This window comes from Fukomys damarensis, unplaced genomic scaffold (genome assembly GCF_012274545.1).
Source record: "Fukomys damarensis isolate Sample0158 unplaced genomic scaffold, DMR_v1.0_HiC HiC_scaffold_3, whole genome shotgun sequence".
Lineage (NCBI taxonomy): Eukaryota > Metazoa > Chordata > Mammalia > Rodentia > Bathyergidae > Fukomys > Fukomys damarensis.
The window spans coordinates 15,216,046-15,225,801 of record NW_022900915.1 but is presented as its reverse complement, the minus strand read 5'-3'; the positions used below and the strand labels follow the sequence as shown (position 1 = coordinate 15,225,801).

The window sequence follows — 9,756 nt, the reverse complement described above, 5'->3', positions numbered from 1 at the left end:
GGGGGGGGGGCTCGTTTGGTACCTGAGATCGAACTTGGGACCTTGCACTTGCGAGGCAGGTGGCGGCACCACTGAGCTAAAAAATCTCTGGCCCATGAACAGGCATTTTTCCAGGGAATGCCAAATCAGTGTGTCTATTTATTCTCAGTAAGGTTCCAAGGTCTTCCTTCTAGATTAAATGAGATCGAGGTCAACAGATCAGGGTTAGGAGTTCCAGTTCTCAGCCCTGGAAACTATGGCTAGAGAAAAAGGTGGGACTTGGCATACCAGCCAAGATGTGCCTCCACCAGAACCCTAACCTAGTGTCAAAGACAACTCCACTTTCTTATTCCAAAAGTCCCGAGTGTGGTGGCGCACCCCTGTAGTCCCAGCTCTCGGGAGGCAGAGGCAGGAGGATTGTTGTTAGAGGCCAGCCTGGGTTGCATAGTGAGTTCAGGGCCAGGAGGAACTACAAAGTGAGACCCTGTCTCAAAAAACAAAAAAACAAAAATACAAAACAAAACAAAACTCCCATGTAGCTGTAAATTTGTCTCAGGACCAGGTTTGGGATTGGCTGTGCTATGGAAAAAGAGACTCCGCCTCTCCCAAGCAGATGATCTCTCCACTTTCCCAATTCAATTACTGTGACTCTTCAATAATAGCTGCACTTCCTGCAGATGAAGCAAAAGACACGGGCAACCCTCAGGCCCTGGCTTGAGTGGGCATACGCCCCAATTCAGAGAAGAAAACCCTACCCGGAAGCCAGTGGGGCAGCCAGTGCAGGCCACAGGCACCAGCAGGTCCCACCACTCTCTGGAGGCACATGCCAACATCTGGACCTGCAACTGAGGCCAAACATCGGGGTGGAAACGTGGCCCACGGTGACTCAGCTCCCCTGGGACATCGGCATCTGATGTCTCCAGCAAGCACATCCTAAACTGTACCTTCCCCGTCACCACCCTGCTGTAAGTTCTCTGGCCAGCAGCTCAGCAAAACCTAATGGCTGGCTCGGCATCCCATTGCTCCAACTGGCTTAGGTCTGGGGACCCACCACAGGAGAGCCTTCTAAGAGGCCTGGCTGATTTAATCTGGCTAACGAAGAAAAACAACTTCCGGAGCTGCCTGTTTGATAACCCCTCAGAGCGCAGCTCCATGATGTCTCAAAAACAACAAAAAACCCCATGGGTTTAAATCAATTTCCATTCACTGGGACCCACCCACCCTCCTGTCTGGGCATTGCTGCCGTTCTTGTTTACGCACAGTTTAATATGTGTAACTTCTGCTTCCCTTCTGAGGAAAGAAGAGATGTATAATATAAATAGGCTTTGCCTAATGTAGGCAGTTTGGAAGAGACTGGTGGCCAATTTGGAAGAGTCTGGACAGATACAAAGCCAGCATTGCACCTAGCCAAAGCAGCACCTCTGTGGAGTTCAGGCGACAGTCTTACGGATCAGCATGAGGCAAGAGAACTTTCACTTCCACCCGATCTTCAATAATAAATGATAATTACAGAAGCAACAAATATGCGTGAAACATTTCTCAGCACTAGGCTCTATCTATGCCTACGCCCTCAGTGGTTGATTTATTGTCTCACTAGAGGATAGTATGCAGGTGTGGGTGATCAAGCAAGCCTATCTATAATCCCAGTACTCTAGGAGACTGAGGCAGGAGGATCAAGAGCCCAGCCTGGGTAACTAGTGACTGAGAGACTCTGATTTAAAGTAAACAGGAATGGGGATGCAGCTCTGTGCAAAGGCCCTGGGTACAATCCTCAGTATCACCAAAGAATGAAAGAAAGCATAAAATATCAGAGATACATCAAGTTATCAGGGAGGATTTGAACCCCGACGGCAGAGGCACTAACCGTAGCTGCAGCCCAGCTTCTAGAAGCCTGTGACACCTGGGTGTGCTTGCACTCTCACAGTTACGGGCGCCCCCTAGCCTCCTGTTTTCACTCAGCTCTCAGGGAGCCTCCTCAGCTGTCCTGGCACAACTCAGGGAATTGAAGCCAGCTTTTATCAGTATGGAGGAGAGGCGAGAGGGTTTCTGTCATTTAAGGTTCAGAGCTCAGGTTATTTTCACTCTCAGTTTTCCTTGCTGTCCTTCTGTCGCTTCGCTCCCCTGTACTGTCCTTATTTTTTGCTGTCCTGAAGTCGAATGGGTCTCACTTGTACAATTTCGCTACAAAGCAGTCCTTAAAAGGAAACCCTGGGGTGGAAGGGAATCCCATCTCCTACCCACCTATCAATAAAAGGGCACTTTTATTAATGGAGCTTCTAGTACAGGTCTGTGGGGAAGGGAAGGGGGGAGCAAGGTGCGATGAAACAAGAAGCCCTAGAATACTGAGTCAGCAGAACCCTGGAAACCCCAGAGCACACAGCCCTGTACTTGCTGGTTGGCAGCTCTAGGAGCCCAGAGCTGGCCAGTGAGGGGGCGCTGAGCATCAAGGCTGCAGGCCAGCAGAGAACACAGGCTAGCAGAAAAGAATCAAGATGCCTATTAAACGTCTGCACAAATGGATGGGCCAGCCACCCACTCTGGCCCAACTACACGGAAGGGAGTTGGGAAATACTGGGGAAGCCTGCCGGTTGTACTTTGAGAAGTGCAGGTCAAATAGTGACACACTGGCAAGAGGCTCTGAATGAATGGCCAGTTTCTGTACTGCTCCATTCAGGCTCAGCAGGATCTTTCAATGAAGGTTATTTAACCCTTTAACAATGTAGAATAAAGATCCCTAAGCTGCCACCGAGCCAGCCTGCCCACTACTCTCATCACCACTGTGTCTCTTTGTGACAACACCCCACCTTAGTTAATTAAGCGATAACCAAATGATGACTTACTGCTTTAAAAAGAACTGTAAGGGGGGGAGGGGCATGGGGGAGGGAAGGCAGGGACTTGCCCGTGGCTACTTCCACCCTAAGAAGAACGTGGAAGATCTCTGCAGAGAATGGCCCCAGTGGGGAAATAAAGCCTTTAGGCAGCTGGATTTGTCTGGGAATTCCTCCTTCTCCCAACCCAGCACCAAGCTCACCTCTAGTGATAATCTCTTAGGGATCACTAAACAAAACAGTTTCTTTTCATCACTTTGTCCATCACCTGTTATCAGTTCCCAGCCCTGTTCTTTCTCTCCCTTTTTACGACCAATCAGCTTAGCTCCAAAGCCCCAGCGTATCACAGGAATCTTACTGTACACTTTGGTTTTGAACTATTTTAATCGGCTTCAAGTTACTACTTCACTGTAGTACTTACTACCCCCTTAATGATGGTCTGCTCAGATCCCCTAAAGAGGGATCACAAGCCAAGCATCGGTCGGGCGTGGTGGTGCGGTCTACAGTCCCAGTATTCCGGGGGTTGAGACAAGGGTGAGTTCAAGGCTGGCCTGTCCCCTCTAAAAAAGAAGAATAAGAAGCTAATCACCAGAAAGAAGGAGGCTAGAAGCCTGCTAACCCCTGGTTACCATTTAGAAACTGTTGGCCCAAAACAAGGCTCAGGGTTGGGACCAGGGGAGAGCTTCTTCCCACAGACAGCAAGATGGTCTGATTTGTCTCCCTACCAGCCACCAAGAAATGAACTGCCAGTAATAGATTTTACTTTACTCCTGGGACAGGGCAGGAAATGATTTCCCCTTCTCTGAGCCAGAAAGACGACCCGACAAGGGAAACCACTCTTGTGCAAGTGGCCACCTGCCCTGAAGGGCCCCTTCCCTCCTCCGCTGGGCCCCGCACATCTGTGCTCCCTCCCCAGCGCCCTTGCTTCCTCCACTGGCGGACCTGTCCTTGGAAAGAACAATTGTGATCACAGCTGAACGGTGGAGCCTCTTAAGCCCAGCCACATGTCCCGGATACATTCTCCAGCCTTGTCAGCTGTCGGGATCTGCAGGGTGGGCCTAGATCCAAGCGCCAAGAATACCCCACCTCTTACATCATGTTGTGCCCCACGCCTCCTGTGCCTTTGGTTACAGATGCCCTTAAAACTAGGCCCTCCTCTGAGGAATTCTTAGAAATCCAGTAATAGTGAGGCAGGCTCCAGTCCTGACCACTCACTAGCAGCTCCCCTGGCTCCTAAACCCTTGGAAGGAGTCTAGAAAATTACGTCTCTACTAAGGCCTGTGATTTAGCAGGTTTGCTGTGCCCTGGCCCTAGTTTGATCTAAAGGCACTAGTGCAGCCTCCGGTATGTTCTTCATCACTTTCTTACTCTGCCTCTTTAGAAGAGCAAAATATATCCCCATGAGTCACCTCCTTCCTGAGATGGCCATGAGATGGAATCTTTGCCACTCTTTGCTATTCCTCTTCCTTAAAAAACCTGTTGTGACTGGGTGTGGTGGCGCACACCTGCAATCCCAGCACTTGGGAGGCTGAGGCAGGAGGATCACTGTGAGTTCGAGACCAGCCTGAGCTACACAGTGAGTTCCCGGTCGGTCTCAACTACATAGTGAGACCCTGTCCCAAAAAACAAACAAACAAACAAAAAAACCCAAAAACCTGTTGTGTTTACACCTCAAAGCCCAGCCTTTCAACTTTATCCTCAAATCCAAAGAGGAAAGCAAGAACTGCCTGTTGCCCCCCCCCACACTTGTGATCACAAGAGAACTTTCACTTCATGGGTTCCAGTTATCAGTGTTCAGGACTCAATTGAATAATGCTGTGACTCTGAATACCAGAACTTCTTTTCAGAAAAAAAGAGGGAGGGCTAAGCTGGGAGTGGTAGCTCATGCCTGTTAACCCTAGGAACTCAAAAGGCTGAGGCAGGAGAATCCCTGAGAATTCAAGGTATGCGTGAGCTACATAGTGAGTTCAAAGCTACCACTGTGAGACCCTGTCTCAAAAAAAGAAGGAAATGAGAGAGAGCCCTTTCCTAGGCCTGATCTAACAAGATGACTCTATTTCAGAAAAATGCGGTGGGAATGTGTATGTATTTGCAAACAGATGGGCTGAAGATGCTACCCTAAGGTACCTCTAGCATAAGAGAATGGAGAAGTCATGATCCAAAAGTATTAAATCCCAGGGTAACACTCCCCCCCCACCTTCTTTTTTTGGGGGGGGTACCGGGGATTGAACTTGGGACCTTGCATTTGTGAGGCAGGAGGTGGAAACACTAAGGTAAATCCCCGGCCCTGTTTGTTTTTTTTTATTTTTTCCTTTCTTTTTTTTGAGACAGGATCTCGCTGTGCAGTTCAGGCTGGCCTTGACCTCACTACGTAGCCCAGGCTGGCCTCAAACTCAAGGTGATTCTCCTGCCTCAGCCTCCCAAGTGCTAGGGTTACAGGTGTATACCATTATGCCTGGCTCTACCTTAATTTTTAAATCATTGCCTTCATTTGTTATCTAAGAAAGTCAGCCAAACTTCTGGACACATTTAATGTGAGGTTTACAAGGTTGGGGGATAAGAGTTATGAACTGGGCAGAAAGTGAATTTCCAAAAAGCCCCCTATCTTTCCACCAATTCTAGACAGATGCAGACAAAAATGACACCGGGGAGTTCCAAATGCCCACCAGTGCCCGGCCTCTGACATCCCTTAACCCGGAATCAATCCATTCTATTTTTGTCTCTGTCCACCGGACCCAACCAAAGCTCTGGTGGGAGGCTGCCGTTGCAGAGGATAATCTAGGAAAAGGATGGTGGAGATGAGGAGGAGCTAGGGCTGCCAAGCATTTACACTCCTCAAGAAGGGGAATGACTCCTGAGCTTGGAAACCAGCAGGCATCTTTAAGGTCTTCCCTCAGACATCTGCTACCAAGGCGCCCCCACCCCACCTCCACAGTGGCCACACAGGCCAACTGGTCAGCATGTCTGCTGATCACCAGGTTAGGATTCACCCAGCCAGCCAGCACAGGACCCTCCCAAGGGATGGGAAACAGCAGAAATCTGATTTCATAATGGACATCTATACAACTGCTTTCTTACCCTTGGGGGGGAGGGTGGGGATAAGGGGAGAGGGGGAGAGAGAGAGAGCCCAACTATAGCCCTTCCTTTCCTGGACTGCCCCACACTTGCGCTACATGAAAAAAAAAATGTTTATGCTCCATTTGTGTGAAGATCGGGAGAACTCTAAACATTGTGAAATCCACCGGTGCACTATTGGGTAGGGCCTAAGCCAGATGGAGCTTATTAAGAGATTGATAAACCCCTATTTCCCAACTGCTCTGGACCTTTTACCTTCCAGCTTTGTATCCCTGAGGGGCCTGTCAAGAAGGGTAGAGCCTTGGTCAGCTAACCAGACAGCAGTTCACCAGCTCCCGCCCGTCCACAGGTTCTCTGGCCTCCAATGTGTCTGGGTTCTCCCTAAATTGGAAAGTATCAGGCCACTGATTTGGAGACAGGAAAAAGGGGCTTGCCACTTGGTCTAGGCACCCCACTGATTCCACACCTTTCCTTACAGCATAAGCCTTGATGGGAGGGTTCCCCGGAGTCTCGCTGCGCCATAAGGAGGCCTCCTGCCCTCAGCCAGACTGGCAATATGGATGCCTATCCAGCAGCTGGTGAGAGGAAGCTAGCAGCTCTCTCCTCTGTTCACCATACCCTCCAGACCCTTTGGCCTCTCGCTCCATCCCTCAGCCCCTCAAGCCATGTAACCATTTTCCGCCTCTTGGCTCCTCTGCCCACAACCCCCAGCCCCGAATCAAAGAAAATTGAGAAACTGTCTTCTTGCACAAGAGCAGCTACTGTCTAAACGCTTTTTGATCGCCTGCATGGAGGGGGAACTGGGCACAGCCCTGGCCTCAGTGATGCAGCCAAGCTCCGGTTGCCCTGGCTAGCCAAATCCGCCCTTCACCCCCCTCACTGCCCCCGTGATCTTGTCGATTTAGAATTTTTCAGAATCGTACCGTCTCTATCCTCTCTTCTAGGTGATGTCAAGCCTGGTACCACCAAGTAGGGAAGGAGGAAAGTAGGAGTCTTATCTCTCCTACGCATGCAACCTCTTCCTCCGGCTCCCACACGCCCGGCGTTATGTAAACGCACCTTCAGCCCCCACCACAGCCCTAGCGACGCCCGGGGGCTCTGGGGCCTGGCACAGCACAGGGATAGGGAGGCACGGGGTGGCCGCGAGTCTCGGCCCTGCAGACCTGGGGAAGGAAAAGACAACTGCAAGGCAGCTGCACAGCATAAAACGCGGCAGCCGAGCAAAGGTCAGACGGCCTGGAACCGCCTCGCCAAAGAGCGGGAGCAGAAATGCCCAGTGCTGGGCCGGCCCCGCGCTGCCATCGAGGGGAAGCAGATGGGGAGGAAAGCCACCCAGTCCGTCCCTGCTCCAAAGGGGAAAGAAAAATCTACGTCGAGCACAGGCCGCTGCGGCGGGCCGGTAAGACCTACGGGAGAGCTTGCACCGTGGGCACGCAACCCGGGGGTGGGCGAGCCGCCTAAGGCCAGGCTACCCCCCCAGACCCAAACAGTGGCTTCTGAGCAAGCCCACAGACAACCGTTCCAGCGTCGGAGGCGAGGGGTGGCCGGAGGAAAGAGGCCAGGCCAGAGGCAAAACTCCGAAGACACGCACGGGGCTTCCCGAGTCGCAGAGGGCGGGGAAGTCAGGCTTGGCAATGCCCGGGGGTCGGAAACAGCGGTGCCAGGCTGTGAACACCCCAGCGCCGTGCCGGCCGGGACGAGGGCGTTAGGGAGCTGCGGCGGACCGCAGCGACTAAGGGAGGCGCAGGCAGAGCGAAGGAACACTGAGGCGCGGTTAGAAATAGCAAACCATTTGCCCCAGCCCGAAGGGGAGTAGCGTCGCGGCAGTTTCGGATCTCCAAACCGGCCACGGACTTACTTTGAGGAGCTGCAGAGTCACAAGCATTGCTCCAAGTCTGTGTAAATCCCTGAAGCCGAGCGGTTAAGCCGCTGCTGTACTCGTAGACGCCAGCCGGAGAAACCCGCAAGGCTCCCAGCGACCCGCAGCGCCAGCTCTGCGCTGTCAGCTCCGCTCGCTGCCTCAAAGGCTGTGTTGCAACCACTGCCTGGGAAAATGGCTTTTTTATGAATGGGAGGGAAGGGAGATCCAGTGCGCACGCGCGCCGTCCGCGATTCTATGAATGGGTGGGCATAAGAGACCCCGCGTGCGCATGCGCTGCGCTCCTTTTTTTATGAATGGGGGGCCGGAAAAGAATTTAACCCGTGATTGCTGGGCCTAGCTCTCGCTCCTCAAGGGGCCGCAGTTCTTTTACAAAGAGGGGTGGAGGTTGTTGTTGCTTTTTTTTCTGAATGAATGGAGGGCGGCGGCGACTGCAGCAGCTGGCTCAGCTGCGTGGGCTGTACCCCCTCCCAGCCTACGAGAGGAGGTAAAGGCCACCTTTACGCCGCTGCCGGCCTGGGCCGGAACCGTCAGTGTCGTTGGGGGGCGCCGGCCTTTGTGGCCTTCGGATCCAGGGCCGAGACCAGGGTGGGGGAGGACACACCTAGACCTGGTTATCTCTTCCCGCTGCAGGCAGTCGAGGGAGTGGGGAGGTGGTAGGACCCCTGTTGGTGACCTTCTCTTTGGGCAGGTCAGTGGCGCCTCGGGACGTTGGAGGGAGGGATCTTGAAGCGGCATTTACCAAAAACTAAGAAAATGTCCAACGTCCATATCGAAGAAGGCTGGAGTGGAGGTTGCGGGGCTAGTGATTTGGTTCCTGAAGCTGAGTCGTGAGGGCGGACCACCCCTCCCCCACCCCATCTCTTGGGTGTGGACAGTGACTGGACCGAGGCCTCTTCCGGCTCCAGTACCCCCCGGGGCGATTCTGTAAACTCAGCTAGAGGCCAGGCGTTCGCCTGAAGAGCCCCTCTGCCCCCGCCCCAGAATAATTGTGTGCAGTGCTGGGAGATTCCGCCTGCTCTGCTTCCCCGGCGAGGTGTCCCGCTGTGCTCACGTTCCTATCCCAGCCCTCACAGGACTCTGGCCCAAGGAAACGCCGTCCACCAAAGGCCCACGACCCTTTGCTGTCGTAGGCACTCTTCACTAGCACCCACTTCTTCCTCGCCTCTCTTCAGCTTCCCCCAAGGGAAGCGGGAGGCAGCGGAAAACTGGCCAGGTGGATGGGTGGAGCCGGCAGCGCAGGGGATGCTGCCGAGGTGGCGGCGGGATTAAATAACAGGGTTTCTCAGCCGCAGAGGAAATGGAAATGGCCGGGGATCCTTTCTTTCTTTGCTGTTAATGACGGGGGTTGGGGGCGAGGGGGTGGAGCTAGGCTAGTGAAAAGAACCCCCCACCCCCACCCCGGCTTTTAGGTCTGACTCCTGGAAGGCTGCAGGCTCTCGGAGCAGGCCCTGCTCCGCCCTAGAACAGAGGACGCTGTAGCCTCCGGAGAGACTGGGGTAGGGGGTGGCTTTGATGTAAGGATAAAAGCTGGGCTGAGTCCGAATCCTCTCTAAGGTGTGTCTTTAGGGCTTTCCGGAGAGGCAGTGAGGCTATCTTTTTCTTCCTACGCCACCACAGGACTGTGCTTTGCCGTTAGAAGAACCAGAAAGGCTCCCAGCCTACGATTGAGGTCTGGCCTGGGGTTGGGCCTCCAACGACAGGCAGCCCAGATCAGAACCCAAGGTCAACGTGTCCTAGTCAAAAAATGCCTTCTCACCACACAAGACTCACCTCTCCCGGTAGTCACATACCCAGATCCTGGGAGCCAAAGCAGACTAGAGGACTTCTGCCTCTCTTCCCATCAAAAGGCAGGAGAGAAACTCTTTATCAAAACAATGGAAAATTTTACAGCTGTTTAGGACTTCCCTTTAGGGATATTGTAGAAATTGAAGCTAGGGGTCTTGAATCTGATGAATGGAAATCCTAGTAAATTGTGTTGCTGATTTTCTAGAT

The 9,756-nt window shown here is 52.8% G+C and overlaps 1 protein-coding gene and 1 long non-coding RNA gene across 2 annotated transcripts in view; one reads left to right on the top strand and one right to left on the bottom strand.

Moving 5' to 3' along the window:
* The window catches only part of Spry4 (sprouty RTK signaling antagonist 4), a 12,663-nt gene extending 4,715 nt beyond the window's left edge, over positions 1–7,948 (bottom strand). Inside the window, exon 1 of the mRNA XM_010613897.2 lies at positions 7,741–7,948. The gene's annotated coding sequence lies outside the window, so the exon portion shown is untranslated. The remainder of the gene's footprint in view (positions 1–7,740) is intronic.
* Positions 7,949–8,073: 125 nt separating this feature from the next.
* Positions 8,074–9,756, top strand: part of LOC104855117 — a 42,436-nt gene continuing 40,753 nt past the window's right edge. The window contains exon 1 of the long non-coding RNA XR_778328.2: positions 8,074–8,248. This is a non-coding gene — a long non-coding RNA (uncharacterized LOC104855117). The remainder of the gene's footprint in view (positions 8,249–9,756) is intronic.